General features: G+C 44.7%; 1 protein-coding gene and 1 long non-coding RNA gene across 2 annotated transcripts in view; one reads left to right on the top strand and one right to left on the bottom strand.

Moving 5' to 3' along the window:
* The window catches only part of PIP5K1B (phosphatidylinositol-4-phosphate 5-kinase type 1 beta), a 307,693-nt gene extending 306,896 nt beyond the window's left edge, over nt 1-797 (bottom strand). Inside the window, exon 1 of the mRNA XM_080668561.1 lies at nt 277-797. The gene's annotated coding sequence lies outside the window, so the exon portion shown is untranslated. The remainder of the gene's footprint in view (nt 1-276) is intronic.
* Nucleotides 798-890: 93 nt separating this feature from the next.
* On the top strand, nt 891-5,839 carry LOC308248479. Its single transcript, XR_013960617.1, has 3 exons — nt 891-1,297; nt 2,513-2,562; nt 3,581-5,839. It is a non-coding gene; the product is annotated as an uncharacterized lncRNA (long non-coding RNA).
* The last annotated feature ends 16,184 nt before the right edge of the window (nt 5,840-22,023 follow it).

Here is a 22,023-nt window from a genome sequence, read left to right as displayed (position 1 = left end):
AGTGAACCCAGAGTGATCCCCGAGAGTCACCGCAGCCCGGTGTCACCGGGGTGGCTAGCGGGTGGGTACCCGCGGGGAGCGCGCAGCCGTGGACCCCGTGGAATGAAGGTCCCGCTTCGGCAGCCACGCGCACTGCCTTCTCCCTGCCCCCAGCTCAACGCGGACGAGGTGGGAGCGAGAGAGACCGCCGGGACTCGTCAGAGGCACAGAGTCCCCAACCCCGAGCGCCAGAAGAGGGTCCAGGGAGGAGGGGCCGTGGACGCGCAGGAAACTTACCTCACTCGGGCAGCATTCGGGCGCCTCCGCTGTCGAGACCAGTTGCGCCACAGTCTGCAAGTTATTGGGGTGTTGTTGCTTTTCCCCGGCGAAGGGAGAGCAGTGAGGGCGAGGGGCGCGAGGGGCTGCGGGGGTCGGCCGGCCGGGGGCGGGGCCGGGGCGCTGCACGGAGAGCTCGCAGGTGCTGGGGCCCGAGCCGCGGGGCCAAACTCGCCCCGGACGCGCCTCGGCGGGGGCGCGCGGCTGCAAGTGTGCAATGCGCGCGCGCCGCGGCGAGAGTGTGTCCCCGCTTTCCCCTTCCTCCCCCGCCAGTCCTTTGGTCAGACTCAGCAGCGAGCGGACTCCAAAGCCCCAGCCTCTCGGAACAGCTCCACGGCCCGCGCAGCCTCGCCACCGCGCACTCCAAGGCCGGGTCCGAAGAGCAGCGGCGCCCCCGGGTTGGGGCGCAGGTCCCGGCACAGTACGCGCCCGAGTCGAGCCAGGCGCGGAGCGAGCGAGCCGCGCGGTGACTGCCGCGGCTCGGGGAGGCTGCAGGCCCCGCCCGCCGGCCGCCCAAGCTCTTCCCCTTTTCTCTCCACCCCCTTGCTCCATCCCGCACGCCCTGCAGGGAAACCAGACCGGTTTGCAGCAGCTGCGGCGGCAGGAGCCTCCGCCGCAGTCCGATTGGGTGCCCGAGTCCTTTCATATGGACGCGGCTCTCTGTCCCGGGTGCCCAGGACGGAGTGCCCAGGCCGGAGAGCCCAGGCCGGAGAGCAGGGGCAGCACGACCCCCTGGGTTTGCCGATCCCTCCAAGTCTCCAGAGCTAGCCGGGGGCTTCCCGGCGGCGCTCGGAATGCTGCGTCCGGGCTAAGCAGGCTGTTTGGGCTAGGGCTCCCCCCGCCTCAGGCCGTTGAACTCTGCAATGCCTGGTCGCCTAACCGCTGGACTCGGCTTGGAAGGGACAGGCTAGGATTCCAAGGCGACGGTGTCTCCCCTCCTAAGGACAGCAGGTGTTCCCAGGAAATAAGACCTACTTCACAGGTAGGGAAGAGTTGGCGAGGGGGTCCTAGCGGAGAGAAGGCTGGAGGGGCGTAAAGCGCCTATGGGCTGTGATGGGCTTGGGGACCAAATCCGACTGAGAGCGCTGAGTGGGCGTGGGGCACTTGTATTCTCACCTGCTGTCAGTCTAGCTACGGAAAGGGCAGATCTAAAGAACTCTTCTAGGGAAAAAATGCTGTCATGGCAGCTGTAGCTAAGTGTACTCGACAAGAACCGAAAAGGTAGCGGATCTCTCCCAGATGAACCGAAAGCAAGGGGTACTTCTAACCCTCGTTACTTCCTTCCACTTTCCTCTTGCTTGGTGTGGCTCACGTTGGAGCATCCTCCCCACGGGTCGCGGGTTTGATTCTGGTCAGGACACAAACCCAGGTTGTGGGTTCGATTCCCATCGGGCGCTTGAGGGAGGCAAAGGATCATCTATGTTCTCTTTCACATCACACCAACGTTTCTCTCTCCCTCTCCCTTCCTCTCTAAAACAACAACTACAAACCACTGATGGAAAACGTGGGATGGATACATTCTACCCGAGGAACACCCAACAATTCATAGTCCTTATTGTCAAAATCACTGACTTGGTGAGCTACCATGACTTTCTGTTTTAAAGGATACTCCCCAAATTCTCAGCAAATGAAACCCCTTTTTTCAGTTCTGAAATCTTTTTATACTCCCCCCCTCTCTCCCCCCCCTGCCCCCCACATTGAGGAAGTGTGTTATGGTTTAATATCAGCTCAGAATGGAGATCAATAATTCCTTGGCAACACAAATAACCCACATTCTTAGACTTTTTCCAGCTTACTTCTTCCAGATGTGTCTGGCATTTTAGGGCATCACTTGGTTAGGACATGTAAAGTGTGTCTGGCTTTCTCGTGGCATCCTAAATCTTCAAAGCTTAGCGCAGCCACACACTTCTAGTCCAGGTGTCTGATTTTGCAGAAGGGAAAATGAACACCCAAGATATTAAGTGACTCAAGGGCCAAAACCCAGGTTCCTTGGTTCCCAATTCCTGAATAGACACTGGATTAATAAAGTTCAATTAGGACTCGATAGAGGGGGCAGTGGAGGAAAGAGGACCAGGTCAAAAGAACCTTTATTGGCCTGGTGTGAATCACTGTGTAGGGGGCAGCAGCACACCGCTGTGAGCAGCAGGAGGCGGGGCTCTGGGAATGGTAAGCCCAGTCTCCCCTTCTCTGTCCTCAGATGCTGCTCTGAAATCCCAGGAGGGGAAAATGAATCTGCTTCCCAGAGAGGTAAGTGAAAATGCAACGTCAGTTCTCAGTATCTCCTGGGAATGCAGGAGAGGTGAACACAGGTAAAATTAAATTTAAATCACAGTGGATCAGAGATGGTCACACAAATGCACACATACATGTGTACACACATACATGTGTGCACACAGCCCTTGTTTCCCATGAAGAGCCCGAGTGATCCCTTTCTGTAAAGCACAGATGCCAACAGCCTTCAGTTTCCAGAAAGATGCCACAAAGCAGATTGACCACTGGCTACTTAGAGAGCTTAACTAAACAGATTCTAAACCACTATACCAAGAGTTTTAAAATCATCATTACGGTAAATTAATTAATGGAACAAGGAACCACATAGTGTGAAACCTGATATTTCTTCCCTATTCTCTCTAAATCTATTAACAAGAATTTGGGAAAGTCACCTTCTATTGGAAGTAAACCAAGATCAATATCACTAGCAGTAATGACTTGGCAAGAAAATCTGGAAACATTTTAACAATCAGAAAATGCTCACCTAATTGTTTTACTTAATTTCAAGTATAATTTCTCCAATGTTTCCAGATCTTAGTCCAAAATCTTAATAATGCTATTCAATACACCCCAATAAGGAATAAGCATAGATTCCTGGTAGTAGATTTGATAGCATTAATGGCCCTAAATAATGCCCTCCCTTATCCAGGTCCTTTTCCTCTGACTTTGTAGTCCCTTTATGCTGTGAACATAAAACTGCTTTAAAAAAAAAAAAGTCAGGCCGGCCAGCGGGGCTCAGTTTTTAAGCATTGACCTATGAACTAGGTGGTCACAGTTCGATTCCCGGTCAGGGCATATGCCCCGGTTGTGGGTTGTGTGGGGAGTGCAGGAAGCAGATGATCAACGATTCTCTCTCATCATTGATGTTTCTCTCTCTCTCTCCCTCTCCCTTCCTCTCTGAAATCAATAAAAATATATTTTTTTTAAAAAAGACATAAAAAAAGAGAAAGTCCTTTTAAAAAAAATGTTTGTGCATTTCTGCTTCTGTTCTTAGAATCCTACCATCACCATGAGAACAAGCCCACTGGAGGATGAAAGGCCCCATGGGGCAGAGCTGAGTCATCACTGCTGAGGCCATCCTTGACCAGACAGCCCTCGGGTGACTGCAGAGGTACAAGCAAGTCCAAATGAGATCGCCAGGCTTGGTCCAGATCAGCAGAACCGCCCACCAACTGATATATTCACCAGAAATAATACATTGTTACTATTTTCAGTCACCACTTCAGTTATCTCTTGCTACCACCCCAAAACTAGTAGCGGAAACCACCAAAACTAGTAGCCCAAACCACCACCATTTACTATTTTTCATAATTCTGTGAATCAACTGGACTCAGCTGGGCATTGGCCAGAGTCACTCACTTGGCATCTGAGCAGGAAGGTCTGAGAAGTCTTCTTCATTCACACATCAGGCACCTCAGTCTGTCGCCACATGACCTCTGCCTCCCCAGGTCACTAGGTTGGGCTTCCTTACAGCACGTGGTCCTTTCAGCAGGATGGCCAGACTTCTTACCTGGCAGCTGGCTTCCAGGGGGGAACTGGACACTGCCAGTCTTCTTAAGGACTGAGCTTGGGAGTTCTAGAACACCCACTTCATTCTATTGGACAAAGCAGTCACAAGGCCAACCAGACTTCAGAGGAGAGGAAATAGACTCACACTTTTGGTTTGAGGGAAAGCATGTATGTATAAAAATAAAAGGGCCTTATCTCAGCCATTTTGGGGAGTCTATCTCACCTGCTAAGTTTTGGGGTGGTAGTTATACCCTATTAGCTAAATTTTTCTAAGCTATGGGACTTTGGGCTAGTTATAAAACCTTTCTGGCCCTTTCAATGAAGTGAGGGAGGTTGAGTTTATATATTTAACTTTTTCTTTAGTGACGTCTCAAGGGCAAACCAAAGTCCCATACATATCCAGAAAGGAGTTGCCAGGGGGAATGGGCACTTCCAGTAGGTCATCTGTATCTGTTCTTCAACTAGACACAATCCTCAAGAATCCACATGAAAGGCATGCATTGTGGCCGTTCCAAGCGGCTTGGGTGGTGGGAGAAGGAGCAGGGGCCAGGCAGCCCAGGCTCACAAAGGCTCTGTGCCCGCCTTGGCCCTCAGGCACCCAGCAAGCACCCGCCCAGCAGCCACCCTCCCCAAGAGGATGGTCAGCACCACACAGCTGAGGGGGCGGTGAAGAGACCCATGGGTTGTTAGCTATACCTGCTCCTGCAAATGTGGAAATGAAGAAAAAATTTTTAAAAGGCAGCAGGAAAGGATAAATCTGCAGACAAAAAAGCACAAACAAAGGGAATAGGGGAGCAAAGGGAAAACAGACTGAAGTGGTTGACCAAGAACTTAGAGATCTACCTGCAGGAGATGGAGAAACTGAAAAACGAGGAGCATCCAGCCTCGGATGAAGCAGGGGAGAAAGAAGCCAAGTCTGATTAGTATCATATTAATAATATTAATTATATTATAAGACATATAATACCATGTCTTATCAGTGGTCCCTGTCTCCCTTCCTATACAATCCAGAGAAATATTTTTATCAACTATTTTGTAGTGTAAATGCTTTTTTAAAAGAGGAAATCATTTGCTGATTGGTGGAGTTTTTTTTTGGTGTGGGTTTTGTGTTTTTTGTTTTTTGTTTTGGTACAACCAGAAAATAGTGGGATGTTGAATATGGGAGGCTTTATCTTAACATTCCATAGGTGGGGCTCATTTCTATAGCCTATAATACAAAGCATACTAAATGGCAATATGGCATCAGTTGTGCATTTCATATGTCTTGAACATCTTAAATTACTTCTATTCCCATGTGTTTGGTAGTATTGTTTCCTAAAGAAAACCCCTGCTCAATCTTGGCTCTCCCTGTCAGAATTTTGTGCATCTGTAACAACTCTGGTGAGGCAGTCCAGTTTCCCTGGTAACTTTGTTAATGTGCTGTGAAAGATTAAAAGTTTCATCATGTAGTATATATGATATTACATTGAGAATTAGTGGGACTTTGATGTTATAGCATATCAACATTTGAAGATATAGGCACTTGATACTCCGTTAAGGAAAATTAGCCTCCACGTTTTAAGCTGAAAATTCACTGGAATAACTGTTTAGAAAAAAATCACAACCACGTAACTTTACATTTTTGGTACATATGTTAAGAATTGTGTACTAATTGAAATGTCTGTGCATTTATCCTCAAAAAAATTGATAAAATGTCAATGATGAAAGAAAAAAAATAAAGGCATGCATTGCCTCCACAGACGTGAAACAGAAAGAGGGGCTGCCTTCTTCACAGCCCCTGAATGACCATCTTCCATCACACTGTCTTCTCTTTCTGGAAACTTGATTTCCAAGCAGACATGAAAAGCCACTGCTTAGCTGCCTCCCCTGTATACCTCTGTAAACCCCTACATACGTCTGAAATGAGCTGCTCATTTCAGGGGACTCTGTGTCCTCTGATTTCAGTTTTGTTCTTCAGGTTAGCAAAGGCTTGAAACCCTCATCCTAATGCCTTCCTTCTTTTTCCCTGTACCATCTTCCTTTCCTCTAGCTTTTCTTTTCTTTTCTGCTGCATCTGTTCTCTCTTAATCCTTTAGAATTGTGTGTGTGTGTGTGTGTGTGTGTGTGAGAGAGAGAGAGAGAGAGAGAGAGAGAGAGAGAGAGAGAGAGAGAGAGAGAGAAATGTCAATGAGAGCAATACATCAATTGGCTGCCTCCTACATGCCCCACTCTGGGGACCCAGCCCACAATCTGGGCATGTGCCCTGACCAGGAATTGAACTGGGGACTTCTTGGTTCATGGGTCGATGCTCAACCACTGAGCCACACCAGCTGGGCTCTCTTAATCCTATTCATTTCTTTGTTCCTCTTTCCTCTCAGGATTGGAAAGAGCACTGAGCTAGGAGTGCTAAGACCTGTTTTCCCACCCCACCTCTGTCCCTGCAACAGTGAAGTCTGTATTCTCTCTCAGCTTCAGAATCCTCAGATTCAGATTCCTGTCTGTATCATGAGGGTGTTTGGTGAGATGCACTGAAGAGTCATAAACCTAACAGACAATGACTCTTACAACCCCCTTTCAACACATACAGTAGCAAAACTTGGAGGAGGTTGAATATTAAGGCCTCAGAACCCCTTAGAAGAGGTGTACATGCATCTCAGCCTTTCTCAAACAATTCCCAATACCTAAGTACTGTTTTGCTAAATTTTTCATTTTTCAGTTAGGAAACATGCAACTCTGCCAGCTACAAGCCCCACTTAACTCATCATTCTTTGTCCAGAGGTTGGTGTCAATCTAGCTCTCAAGACTAGCTCATTCTTCAGCCAGAAACTATGACATCTAGATGCCCAATGTTAGGCATTCAGCTCTGACCCTAAAAATGTTCTCCAATATACATGGTAATCCATCTACAAAATATGAAAAAGAACTTTAAAAAAGGGTTTCCCTAACAAATTCACCAAAATACAAAATTATATGCATTGAGATTATAATTATGTGAAAAAAAATACACATGAACAACTCCTGAAATTAAAGTTCTTATACTAGGATGGGGGAAATTCTAAGATTTAAAAACGTTTCAATGTTGTGTTGTTTTTACACTTAAAAACGCATATGCTATTAAAACTTCTAATTTCCACTAGCCTATACAATGTTTTCTGTTGAGTTCAGTTACTCCTTTACTCTTGAACATTTTTTCCTTGTCCGAAACAGACTCACATACCTTTTCTAGGTGAATTTTTACTTTGCCCAGAAATTATTTTTTAAAAAAATATATAAACTTAATAGTGTTTGATTTGAAGAATGAACAAGAAGTGAGTGAATATCAGAACAGAGGGGAGAAAGAAGGAAAAAAGTAGAGAATTGTTAGTATAGCACAGAGAACCAAGGTTTATTTCAGAAAGCATCCTAAAGACACTAACATTTAGACACACAGTTTTTATATCAAGTCTGACCTTGGGTGTTAATGAACCAGAAAGTCAAGGTCTTCCTATGAGAGAAAGCACCCCCCTTTTGTTTAGAGAGGCCATTTTTAAAGTTTGATGTAGGTGAAGAAGGCAGAAATGAGTCAGCAATGTTCCTCAAATCAAAAACTGCAAAACCTATTGCAATTATTATACCCTGGGGAACAGTGTGTTGAGACAACTTAACCTAAAATCACAAAAACAAGCTGTAGAACCAGGGGTAAAACCCAGGGCTGCCATCATATTCCCTTGAGCCAGTGGTTTTCAACCTTTCTGATGCCGCGACCCTTTAGTACAGTTCCTCATGTTGTGGTGACCCCCAACCATAAAATTATTTTCGTTGCTACTTCATAACTGTAATTTTGCTACTGTTATGAATCGTAATGTAAATTTCTGTGTTTTCCGATGGTCTTAGGCGACCCTGCTAGTGGTTCTCAACCTGTGGGTCGCGACCTGTGGGTATGTGAATTATATCACAACTCTCACGACCCACAGGTTGAGAACCGCTGCTGTAGAGCCTAAGACCATCGGAAAACACAGATATTTACATTACGATTCATAACAGTTGCAAAATTACAGTTATGAAGTAGCAACGAAAATAATTTTATGGTTGGGGGTCACCACAACATGAGGAACTGTACTAAAGGGTCGCGGCATCAGAAAGGTTGAGAACCACTGCCAGTGAGCAGAAGAGGGTCAGCCGAATCTACCCTGGACTCATCATGCCTCAGCATAGGTTTGCCACGCGACGCTCTTCTTTGTTCTAATATGTGAAGTACTCGGTTATTTTCTTCCTCTTTAAAACATTAAAAGAATTTCTTATCAATGGTGAATACATTTGACATCAGACGGGTCACCGTAAAAGAGAAACAGATCTAGAAAGAATACCAAGAAATAAAGGAATCTACAGGGAAGGCTGGAAAAGAAGGAAATGAATTCAATAAAGACACTCAAGTTTCCTAAATAGAGGTAATAGCAGTCCACTCAGGACATCTGTGCGGCTGATGCCTGCCTGTCACCATGTGGGGAAGGGCTCAGGTGCTGGCTGTGAGCACGATTAGCTCTGCTCTGATGGAGCAGCAGCTCCCAGCGCCCAGACTTGGAGTTTCTCTGCGTTGCTCTCTGAAGGGAGGGGGTGCGCATGAGCTAACGGCACAGGACTCCTTAGAGGGAACTGAACGCTGACTTTAATCATCCAGTGGAGCCCCCTTTAAGGTTTCCCAAGTCCTCCGTGACACCTCCACCTGTGAATGCCCCTGAAAGACAGCACTGACCTGTCCTTTTGCTTCTCCAAACATTTAGGGACATTCCTGGACTTGAAACCATTTAGGTAGAATCTTCCTAGCAAGCCTCTTGGTGACATTTGCATTTCTCTGCTTTACTGGCAAAACAGGGCTCTCATTTTGCCACCACTCTAGAGACATTGTCCACCAGCTGGCCCAGCAACCTAGAATATTTTGCTGGGGTTGGGGGTAGAAAAAGGAAATATGCAAACGGATGTAACGTACAACCCTCAATCCTCAGTGAATTAATACAATAAAGCAGGGGTCCTCAAACTATGGCCTGCGGGCCACATGCAGCCCGCCGAGGACATTTATCCAGCCCGCTGGGTGCCTCTGCCTGTCCTGCTTAGCAGCCGACTGGTCCCGGGCCCACAGTGCGCATAGGAATTTGTTCATAGTTGTTTTTTTAAACTATAGTCCGGCCCTCCAACGGTCTGAGGGACAGTGAACTGGCCCCCTGTTTAAAAAGTTTGAGGACCCCTGCAATAAAGGTTCATCTCTTATTTGACACTAGAGGCCCAGTGCACAAAATTCGTGCATGTGGGTGTGTGTCCCTCAGCCCAGCCTGCACCCTCTCCAATCTGGGACCCCTCGAGGGATGTCCGACTGCCCAGTAGGATCGGGCCTAAACGGGCAGTCAGACATCCCTCTCACAACCCAGGACTGCTGGCTCCCAACTGCTAGCCTGCCTGCCTTCCTGATTGCCCCTAACCACTTCTGCCTGCCAGCCTGATCACCCCCTAACCACTCCCCTGCCAGCCTGATTGATGCCTAACTGCTCCCCTGCCAGCCTCTTTGCCCCTAACTGCCCTCCCTTGCAGGCCTGGTCACCCCTAACTGCCCTCCCCTGCAGGCCTGGTCCCCCCAACTGCCCTTCCCTGCTGGCTCAGTTGCCCCCAACTTCCCAACTTCCCTCCTCTGCTGGCCTGGTCACTTCTAACTGCCCTCCCCTGCAGGCTTCATTGCCCACAACTGCCCTCCCTTGCAGGCCTGGTCCCTCCCAACTGCCCTCCCCTGCTGGCCTGATCGCCCACAACTGCCCTCCCTTGCAGGCCTGGTCCCTCCCAACTGCCCTCCCCTGCTGGCCATCTTGTGGTGGCCATCTTGTGTCCACATAGGGGCAGGATCTTTGACCACATGGGGGCAGCCATCTTGTGTGTTGGAGTGATGGTCAGTTTGCATATTACTCTTTTATTAGATAGGATAGAGGCCTGGTGCACGGGTGGGGGCCAGCTGGTTTGCCCTGAAGGGTGTCCCGGATCAGGGTGGGGGTTCTCTTGGGGCATGGGGTGGCCTGGGCGAGGGGCCTGTAGTGGTTTGCAGGCCGGCCATACCCCCTGGCGACCCAAGCGGAGGCCCTGGTAACTGGGATTTATTTATCTTCTACAATTGAAACTTTGTAGCCTTGAGCAGAGCCAAGCTCCTGCTTGCTCCGTGGCCGTGGCTGCAGCCATTTTTGTTGGGATTTATTTATCTTCTATAATTGAAACTTTGTAGCCTTATGTAGAGGCCTGGGCCAGCCAGGGTGTGCGGAAAGCTTGGCTTCCTCCATCGCCGGGGAAACCCAAGCCTCCTGCTCGCTCCATGGCGGCAGCCATCTTGGTTGGGTTAATTTGTATACTCACTCCTGATTGGCTGGTGGGCGTGGCTTGTGGGTATAGCAGAAAGATGGTTAATTTGCATATTACTCTTTTATTAGATAGGATGGTTTGGCAATAGGGTTGACTTCAGGCAGTCATTCAGGGACCCTGGCTCCTTCCATCTGTGGCGCCATTGTTTTTCATATTTGGCCTCCAAAATCCCTGCTGAACTTGAAGAAAGCAAAAAATTTAAGATGCCTGGTATGGATGTGGCAAATATCACCTCCACTTACGTTCCACTAGCCAGAACTCAGCCATGGCCCCAGCTGATGACAGGAGTCTGGAGATGTATGTATAATAGCTGTGCCAGGGAAGGAGGAGAGAGCCTACGTATGGTGAGCACTATATTCTCTGCCTGATGTCTACATTGAAGACAAATCATCTTAGGTTTGTTCTTGAACAGCTCTGATTGGAGACTCAGGAGGGAATGTCTTCAGTAGTCAGGCTATTCTCCTGAGCTTGTATCTGGGTGTTTCCTCCAGAATTTCAGCCTATCGTGTTCTGGATGGCGTTCTGGATGGCATTGCTGTCTTGCAAGTGTCTGTGGACATACAAGAAAACATAAGGAGTCAACTGCCTACATTGTTGGAAAACTGAACGCTTGAGGCAAGTGGAAAAAGAGGGGTCTTCCAGAGCCTCTGCCATCAGGAGAGCGCCTTTGCTTCCATCATCCTGGGAGGAGACAGAACCTGTGCAACCAGCTTCCGCTGCCACTAGACACTCTGGAACCTTTCGGGGGGAAGAGAAATGTAAGTCCAAGCTTCACCTGCAGCCACCCTGTCCTGAAGGCGCAGGTGATTGCAGGAGAAAGGGTTATAATGAGGGAAAGAAAAGGAGGATGAGTGGGCAAGAGGCATGTGGTTTTTTCTAGCACAAATACCCTATAAGAAAAATATAGAAGTTGGGGTTACTGTGAGGATTTACAGACACTTTAACCAAAAAGGCAAAGCCACACCATAAAGATGTAAGAAGTGCTGGAGAATTGCCCATTTTTTTCTTACTGCATAAGACTCCGCTCCGTCTTTCTCTGTGTAAGGGGTGGGGTTGGGTGGGTGGGGTGGGGGGAGAAGCAATGGACCAGGCTACATCCTCTCCACGTTCTACTGTCTCTCCTTGGTTTGTATTTTCCATTGGCTGTGGACATTGTGTATATGTGTGTGTAACTTAATATTTTCCCTTAATTTTAAAGTAGTGAGTATAAGAGAGAAGTCCTCTACATTCTGCACACTGAGAAATACAATGGTGTTTCTAGAGACGTTAAGAAGAAATGGTTAGAGAGGTTTGTTTAATATGTGGGGTTTGTTCACAATATCATGATAATAATAAAAGGCATAATTTGAACTTGACCATATAGTACGATCTCAAAGAAGTACAGCAAGTCTAGAAAAATGTCCTTGGGGAAACTGCTAAAATGTTAGCTATTGTTGCCTTTCAGATTATTGTTGTGCTAATTTTTCAAATCAGGAAATGATAAACAATTGAGGAAATACATTAACATTTAATGACAAAAATTTATGTATGATTTAAGAATTTAGAAAATTTTATTAAGGCAGAAGAAATTACTTAATTTCCTTTACCCAGAGATTGCCACCTCCAACATTTGGTATTTGCTGACTATGTGTTAAAACATTGTATACTATTTTTAGGATAAAATAACATGTGTGCAGGGCAAAGGATCTGAATAGACATTTCTCCAAAGAAGATATACAAATAGAAGATAAGCACATGAAACAGAACTTAACATCATTAGCCATTAAAGAATGCAAATCAAAATCACAGTGAGATACCACTTCCCACCCACTAGGGTGGCTAAAATTAGAAAGACATAAAACCAAAACCAAGTGTTGGTGAGGATGTGGAGACACTGGAGCCCTCATACAGTGCTGGCGGAAATATAAAATCTTTTAAAAAACAGTCTGACTGTTCCTCAAAAGGTTAAACATGGAGTTACCATATGACCCAACAATTTCATTGCTAGGTATTTGCCCAAGAGAAATGAAAATACATATTCACATATCAACTTGTACACAAATGTTCATAGCAGCACTATTCACAATAGCCAAAAAATAAAAATAAATAAATAAAAGGGGGAAAAAAAAACAAGCCAAATCTCCAATAACTGATGGATGGATAAATAAAATGTAGTATATCCCTATAATGGAATATCATTCAGCAATAAAAATGAATAAGTACTGATATATGCTACTACATGGATGAATCTTGAAAACATTATACTAACTGAAAAAGGCCACATGTTATATGATTTCATTTATATGAAATGCTCAGAATGGGCAAATGTATAAAGACAGAAAATAGATTAGTGGTTGCCTAGGACTGGGAAGAGGAACCGTTGCTGAGGAAATGGGGAGTAACTACTAATGGGTACTGGGTTTTAGGGGGAGATGATGAAAATTCTCTAAAATTGATAGCAATAATGAATGTACAACTCTAAATATACTGAAAAGTATGGAATTGTACATTTCAAATGAGTGAATTGAATGGTATATAAATCAATCCCAATAAAGGAGTTGTTTTTAAACAGCAAATATATAACATGTCCATCTCAAAAAATTTCAAACCGTATAAAAAAGTCTACAATTAAAAGTAAGATTTCCCTTCCCACTCACCATCCAACCTCTAGTTCTAGTCTCAGAGAAGAGCACTTTTTTAAAGTTTCCATGGTTTTTTGTCCTTCTGATGGCTCTTGTTTTAAGGTTAAATAATACAGTTATACTTTTTGTAAAAGTATATTGGACATTCTACTCTGAAAGAGAAGGAAATTAACAAACACAGCTTACTATGTCCAAAATCCTCACGTTTCTGCCTCCCATTTTTTGTGATTTCTTATTGTTGTTGTAGTTTTTACTTTTATAACTTTAAAAAAATATATTCATGTCTCTTTTATAACTTTTCAATTTTAGATATCATTTATTAACTAGAAGGAGGTAGATCTTAGATGTTTCAACAATTAGCTGCATGGGAGACATTCAAATAAATGGAATGCTGCGTCCTATCGACAGAAGACTGCCGCCTACTCTGCTTATTTATGGCTTCTGCATAGCAATCAATAATGCGGGCTTTTCAGTCTTGGGTAAAACCCAATTGCAGCCGCCTTCAACTTTCCATGGACTTAAAGGCGGGTGGAGTTTTAGCAAAGAGGGCCCCAGAGTTTCTTTTGTTTTTAAAAAAAGAAATATATTTTTATTGAACCCAGGACCCTTCAGTCCGTAGGCCAACACTCTATCCACTGAGCCAAACCAGCTAGGCCCCCGAGTTTCAATCTCTGTCTATAGGATGTTAGCAAGACAGGCACAGGGGAGGGTATCGTAAACCATCTCAATTATTCCTCAAGTAGCGGCTGTAACAAAAGCTCAGTCCTTTACCTGTAGGTAAAAAATAGGGGTTAGGCCTGGCCGGCGTGACTCAGTGGTTGAGCATCAACCTATGAACCAGGAGATCATGGTTCGATTCCCAGTCAGGGCACGCACCCGTGTTATGGGCTCAGTCCCCAGTAGTGAATGGCAGCTGATCAATGATTCTTTCTCACCGTTGATGTTTCTCTCTCTTCCTCTCTCTTTCTCTCTAAAATCAATAAAAATATATTTTTTTTAAATAGGGGTTGTGATGGGGAGAGAATGAAGCAGCTGGAAAAATGTTGCCTGCTTCTGTAAAGAGTTCATTTTCACCACAAGGATGACAGTCCCATTGCTTCTCGGCCTTTTGGCTAAGATCAAGTGTAGTATCTGTTCTTATCAAGAATGACAGTCCTGGGGTCACTCCTCCACTTTCTCAGAATGCATCATTCTTAGATTTCCCTGCTTCTTCTCCAGTGGGGATCCGGAATTATGGCTGATATACATATTAAATTATGTTCTATAAGAATTTTTCAAACCCTTTTTATTTTGTAAAGTTAAGGAAAATGAACAAAGCATACATAGAACTATAACGACCGTATCACTTCAACAAAAACCTAACTTTCTCCACTTCTGCTCATCTATCCTGCCACTGCCCTGGCCCCAGGCCATCGCCTCTGGCTTAGATGACCACTGCACTGTTAACTAGTCTCCTTGCTTCGGCTCTTGCCTCCTTACAGTCCATTTGCCAAACACTGTGTGTGTGATCTTTAAAACAACGGCTATCACACCGCTGCTTAAAATCTTCCAAAGGCGTTCCTCTGTCTTAGAGTAAAAGCCACTCCTCACTGCAGCCTTCAAGGCCCGGCATGCTGGGACCACAGCACACATGTCTTCTGTATCACTGCACACCACTCTGCCCCTTGCTGCTTAAGGTTTCAGTCATACTTGTCTATTTCTTTCTTTTTCACCAACATGCTGAACTACTTCATGCTCAGGGAATTTAAGCTTGCTGTCCCTTTGGCTGGAAAGGCTTGTAAACCTGGATCTTCCCCCAGCTGTCTTCTCTGTTCATGTGAACCTTGACTCCTCCATGTCATTTCCTGCAAGAGGTCTTTCCTGACCATTGTGCTGAAAGATTTATGGTCACCACCTCCCCTCTAGCACGCACACACGCGCGCACACACACATGCACACACTAGTGCTACTCAGTGTATTCATATATATGAGATAAAGGGCTTAGAACAGCACATTACAAGTCTTCAGTATTGTTAGGTCTTACTTTTCCCTTTATTGATCACATATTAACTAAATTTCTCTTGTGCTATTATGCATTTACTTTTCTATGGTTGGTCTACCTCTCCTCTTTGTTAGCTTCATAGAGGCAGGGATTATGATTGTTTTGTTCATTTATATACTTTCTAGCACCTAGAAAAAAGCCTGGCACATACTAGGTGCTCAATAAACATTGTTGAAAAGATGAAACTAACTATAGGAAAAATATATACATATATGACCAAAAACATACTGGAATAAAGCCACCAATAACTCTGAGTAGTGGGATTCTTGGGATACTTTTGTTTCCTCTCTCTAGTTTTTCAGATATTCCATTTTTACATAGACCGTGTATTCTTTTTAAATGTAAAAAGGAAGAGTTAATTTGCAAAAAGACTTATGTTCGTATGCCGTATGGAATGTCAGTTGGTCAGTTTCTGCAGGCGTGCGGCAGGTTGCAATCTCCGGACCTGGGTACAAGTATAACCAGTTCTTAAATCAGAAGTCATCTGACATTCTTCAGGAAGAGTCAGTGCTGTGTCCCTTAGTGTATGAACACATATGCAGGCCCTGGGGAAAGCCCCTTGGGAGGTTTGACACCTCTCATTCCATCAGCAGCCGTGTGTCATGTGATCAGCCACCCACCTCTTTATCTCTAGCTCCTTAAGTCAGGAGTTCTGTTTAGCTGCAGACCTTGACACTGTGGAGGTCAGCCAAGGTCAGGGCTTGGTAAGAATGACTCATACCCTGATCCATGGTCTCTGCTGAGCACAGTGATCACTGTGATTTTCCAGGGTTGGCTCCCAAGAGGTGGGACTCATTCCCTGAAACACAGATCCATGAAAACCCCTGAAGCTGCCACGAAAAGGGTGTTTGGCATTGCGATTTTCAAAAAGAAGCTTCTACTCTCTGGTCTTATCCATGTGGTTCTGATTCAAAGTTGACTGTCCAGTGTGAACATGCCTTTTAGGCTTGTCCAAAAGAGGGCAATCATTGTAATTTTAAAAAGTTATTGTGGTATGGCGGGCGTGGCTCAGTGGTTGAGTGTCGACCTATGAACCAGGAAGTCACAGTTCAATTCCCAGTCAGGGCACCTGTCTGGGTTGTGAGTTCAGTCCCCAGTGGGGGCAGGCAAGAGGCAGACAATCAATGATTCTCTCTCATCATTGATGTTTCTCTCTCTCCCTCTACCTTCCTCTCTGGAATCAATAAAAATATATTTTAAAAAATTATTGTGAAATATTGCAAACATAAATACAAGTATTAACAAGAATACAGCAAACAATTGCAATATCAGAGTTAAGCTTAATAAAATCTGTACATGTCTCACTTTCTTTGGAGTCCCTCGTCTTAAAAAATAATTAGAGTATACCCAACCCCAATTCCAATCCTTCTTCCACAGTGGCAGTCAGTATCATAAAGCAGCCATTTATCATTTCCTCTGCATGGTTTTATATAGCCATGTATCCATCAACTTCATTAAATTGTTTTGCTTGTTTTCAGCCTTTATATAAAGGTTGCCATACATCACATCACATTTTGCAACTTTTTCTTGTTGTTCAGCATTCCATTTACAAGATTTGTCTTCGTTGATACATGTGATCAGTTTTATGCGTCAATATGGCGAGGCTACCATCCCCAGATATTCAGTGAAACACTAATCTAGGTGTTGCTGTGAAGGTATTTTGGAGGTGTGATTAAAGTATATAATTAATTGACTTTAAGTCAAGGAAATTATCTTAGATCATTCGAATGGATCTGATTCAATGAAGAACAGAGTTCAAGCTTCTTTGAAGAAAAGAAATTCTGATTGTAGATACGGTTTCAGCTCCTGCTTGACAGTCCCAGCCTGCCCTTCCTGGTGGCCTGCCCTAGGGTTTCAGGCTTGCCTCTCCAGGACCACAGACGTTTATGTCAAGTTCTTGCACTAAACCTCTTACTGGTTCTGTTTCTCTGGTTGAACCCTGACTGATCGGACTCATTTCTTTGTGTTGTTGTATAGTAGGCATCAGAAAACTTTCCTTGTAAAAGCTGATCAATATTTTAGGCTTTGTGTTTCTGTTGCAACTACTCAATGATTCATTATGGCATGAGAGTTGCCAGACAGTATGTAAAGGAATGATAGTGGCTAGGTTTCAATGAAGATGTATTTACACAAATGGGCATTGAGCTGGATTTCACCCATGGGCTATAGTGTGCTAATCCCTGCTATATTGTATGCCTTTGTGTAAAAAACCATAATTTATCTATTCTCCTGTTGATGGACATTGTCTACATTCCCCCTTACTACACAAAGCTGTGTTTAACATTCTGCTACGCATTTCTTTTCTTGTGCACATGTTCAGAGTTTATCCCAATCTATCTAGAAGTGGAATTTCTGGGTCATGGGGTATATGAATCTTCAACCTAACTAGATTTGTACCAAATTACATACTAAAGAAATCATTCCCATTTACACTCCTATCAATTGGCCAGGAGAGTTTCAGATTCGCCACATCTTCCATGCCACTTGGACTTGTCAAATTTATATTTACAATTTGGTGGATATAAAATTATATTTCACTATAGTTTTCTTTTGCATTTCCCTAAAATGTGAGAAGCGTCTTTCCATTTGATTATTTTCCATCCATATATCCTCTTTGATCAAGTATATGTTCAAATCTTTTGGCCACTTTAAAAATTGGGGTTTCTTCCTTATTATTGAGTATATATACACTGAGTGGCCAGATTATTATGATCTCTGAACTATAATAATCTGGCCACTCAGTGTATATCCTATATAATAAAAGGCTAATATGCAAATTGTCCCCTCGACCAGGAGTTCGACCTTAGTACTGCCGCAGAGGTGGGAGAGTTCGACCAGCAGGCAGGCCGGCCAACTGCCCATGTCCCCTCCCCTTGGCCAGGCTGGCCAGACCCCACCCATGCATGAATTCATGCACTGGGCCTCTAATATATATACATGTATATATACTGAGTGGCCAGATTATTATGTGTTCAGAGATCATAATAATCTGGCCACTCAGTGTGTGTGTGTGTGTGTGTGTATGTATGTGTGTGTGTGTGTGTGTGTGTGTGTATATATATATATATATATATATATGTATATATATATATATATGTATATATATATATATATATATATATTTATATTATCCTATATAATAAAAGGCTAATATGCAAATTAACCAAACGGTGGAATGACCAGTTGCTATGACACACACTGACCACCAGGGGGCAGATGCTCAACACAGGAGCTGCCCCCTGGTGGTCAGTGCACTCTCACAGAGGGAGCGCTGCTCAGCCAGAAGCCGGGCTCACGGCTGGCGAGCAAGCAGCAGTGGCAGGAGCCTCTCCCACCTCTGCGGCAGTACTAAGGATATCCAACTGATGGCTTAGGCCCACTCCCTGCTAAGCCGTCAGTTGGACATCCCCAGAGGACTCCTGAACTGCAAGAGGGCGCAGGCAGGCTGAGGGACCCCCCCCCGAGTGCACAAATTTTGTGCACCAGGCCTCTAGTCCTATCTAATAAAGAGGGAATATGCAAATTGACTGTCACACCATCACAAAGATGGCGGTGCCCATAGCCACAAGATAGTGGCGCCCAGTCCCCTCAGCCCTGCTGGAGTCCCCCAGTCCTTTCAGCCCCACTGGGGGGGTGGGCGGCAGGGCATGGTGTGGACGGACCCACCCTCAGACCCCCAGCCGCCCAGAACCGCTCAAGGCTCAGGTAACCAGGGCTGACCGAGGCTTGCGCTGCCAGCAGTGGCAGCAGCAGAGGTGTGAGTGGGCGTCGCCTTCCCCTGATCGCCAGGTCACCTCCCGCCCCTGAGGGCTCCCAGACTGTGAGAGGGGGCAGGTCGGGCTGAGGGACCTCCCCACTCCAGTGCATGAATTTTCATGCACCGGGCCTCTAGTATATATATAATGGATATAAAAACATTGTTGGATATGCAATTTGCAAATATTTTCTCTTAGCTCGTCTTTTATTTTTTTGAAGTGTCTTTTACAGAGAAGAAGTAATTGATGTTGATGAAGCCAGATTCATCAGTTGGTTCTTTTATGGATTATGTTTCTGGCAACATATCTAAGACATCTTTGCTTAACCCAGGGTCATATGGATTAAAAATGTTATCTTCTAGAAGTTTTATATTTTTAGATTAGGCCTATTACACATTTTTAGTTAATTTTTGTATATAATATAGGATATGAGTCAACGTTCTTTTTTTTCTTTCTTTCTGCATGTAGATGCCAGTTGTTTCAACACTATTTGTTGAAAAAAACTATTTCTCTATTGCCTTTGCATCTTTGTCAAAAATCAATTGACATATATGTGTGGGTCTATTTCTGGTCTCTCTGTTCAGTTCCATTGATCTACATGTCTATCCTTTGCCATTACCACACTATTTATTTGTTGTTTCTCTCCTCCATTTCAGTAGGGATCTTTTTTTTTTTTAACCTCTCTGCTATATCTCCCATAACTAAACTAGTTCCTGGCATATAGTAGTTGCTCAATAAATGCATTGAATAAGTGAATTAATTGACACTGTCTGATTACTGGAGCTTTATAGCAATTTTTAAAATCAGGCAGCATGTCAACTCATTTTGTCCCCCTTTTTAAAAACTGTTATGATTGTTCTAATTCCTTTGCCATCTCAAATCCATTTTAGAATCAGCTTGTTGACATTTACAAAAAGAAATCCTGCCGAGATTTTCATTAGGATTGTTTTGAATCTGTAGATCAACTTTGGGAGACCTGACATATTAACAATGAACATGGTGTCTATTCTCATTCCTTGTGCTATGAATCCTTTGAATCCGGCAACCCATCAGTTTCAGTTCTGGAGTTTTTAATTGAATTATTTCGTCAATGATTTTATTCCCCCTCATTCCCAAAGTCCTCTCACTTCTGTGCTGAACTTTCTAGACTTCTCCTCTAGTTTCTTATCTTTTTCTCTCCTTGTCATTTTGCTCTACTGTTGGGGAGATTTTCTCAGATTTATCTTCTAAGCCTGCTTTTGAATTACTTTTATTTCTGCTCTGAAAAGCTCTTCTCCCAAAAGCTCTTTTTGTTTTCTAAATTTCCTTTATGCTAGCATCCTGTGCTGATTTCACCGATGCAATTCCTTCTCTCTCTGCAGGTAGGTATTACAGTTTATGGAAATGACGTTTTCTTCTCCCTAAACAGCCTGCTTCTTCCTAGTTCTGTTTTTATTTGTTCATTTTTATCATTGGAGGCTTTCCTAGGTTGTCTGATGATCTTGGCTGTCTGTCATGATGAAGAATGGGGCATCTACAGTGCTGGTTGGAATCTCTAAGTGGGTGTAGTGCTTGTTACCTCTGAGCGTCTCTCTAGGGCAGTGGTCGGCAAACCGCGGCACGCGAGCTACATGCGGCTTTTTGGTCCCTTGAGTGTGGCTCTTCCACAAAATACCACGGCCTGGGTGAGTCTATTTTGAAGAAGTGGTGTTAGAAGAAGTTTAAGTTTAAAAAATTTGTCTCTCAAAAGGAATTGCAATCATTGTACTGTTGATATTTGGCTCTGTTGACTAATGAGTTTGCCGACCACTGCTCTAGGGTATCACAGAGTCATTCCTCCTGGGCTGGCCAGATTCCCCAGGGAGAAGAGGTTTAAAATCTCCTGTCTGTAGGGTAAGTGTCTGGCCACCGATATTCTGGAAGCAGAGTGGGAGAAGAGGTCCTGAGGTCTCTGTTAAGTACTCAGTACACTTACTGTCACTTAATTTCCCTGTTATTGGCATGATTCCCATTCCTATTTTAAAGGGAAGGAAAAAAAAGGATTTTTTTTTTACTGGATGAGTTACAAATCTCCTGCCACAAAGAGATAACACACAGAGAACCACTTTTGGAGAGCTCCAGGGCCCTGAGACCCAGAGGAAGGAGGGCTTCCTGCTGACACTGCTGTCTAGTAAGGCCCTTTCCTGGACCACCTCTCTTTGGCTTCATTCATCAGCCCAATAATCCAGTGTAAGAGGGTTGTTATTTGACTAAGCTCTTTCGTTTTTACAAACTGCAAGTGCATTTCTCTGGCTCTTAAAGCTTCACACCCACTTGTTTACTAGTATTGTGAGCAGGTGAGCGCACCAAATCAATTTACTATTGATGGGTCTCAGGTTCACAAAGGGAGTGACTCATAGAATCATGTTGCCCCAACATGAACCAGGGATCCCTCCTATTTCCCAGAAACAATATTTTTTTTTCTCCTGTAGCTATAGGCTCTGAAACATGGCTTGATGAGGAAGAATCTGAAAAATAGCCAAACTTAATATGACTCTATGCAGGAAGTCACTGATCATGAAAATATCTTAGGGAACCGGAGACCCGCAGCAGCACCTTTGGTAAGTAGGATGGGGATGGAGGCTTCAGTGGGTTTGCTTCCTTGTTTTCATTCAAGACTCAAATGTCAGGCCTCTGTCATCTATTCTTGAAAGATGAGAAGGTGAAGAAAGAAGGAAAGAGGGTTTTAGACAGGAAGGAACTGTCAGGGAAACTGGCTTATTTGGAGAAATGGCAGGGATGTTGGGGGGCCTGAGGGATAAGGGGGGTTTGTGGGCTGGGGTGGAGGGAGAGCAGGGGTTTGCAGAGATGAGTGGAACAACCCTCCCAGGAGACGACCAGCTGGCAACAAGAAGGGACAGGACAGAATCCCAACTGGGTGATTTAGAAGATGAATGAAAGCGAAGGCACCAAGTAGGGAAACGGAATGATGATAATAAAAATAGCAACCAAAGATCAATGCTAATTAGTATGCCAGATGCTTCAGTACATGATCTGCAAGCTTCATCCAGCCTCCCAGACGGGCCTCCTCGTTCCTGCAGTACAGATGCAAAAGCAGAGGTTCCCAGAACCCCAGCGTGGCAAGGTCTGGCTGCCCCTAGGGTCAAGCTGCCTTCTATCACTCCAGGCCGCCTCCCAATTT

Source organism: Plecotus auritus (genome assembly GCF_963455305.1).
Source record: "Plecotus auritus genome assembly, chromosome: 5".
Lineage (NCBI taxonomy): Eukaryota > Metazoa > Chordata > Mammalia > Chiroptera > Vespertilionidae > Plecotus > Plecotus auritus.
This window is presented reverse-complemented; position numbering and strand designations above follow the sequence as displayed.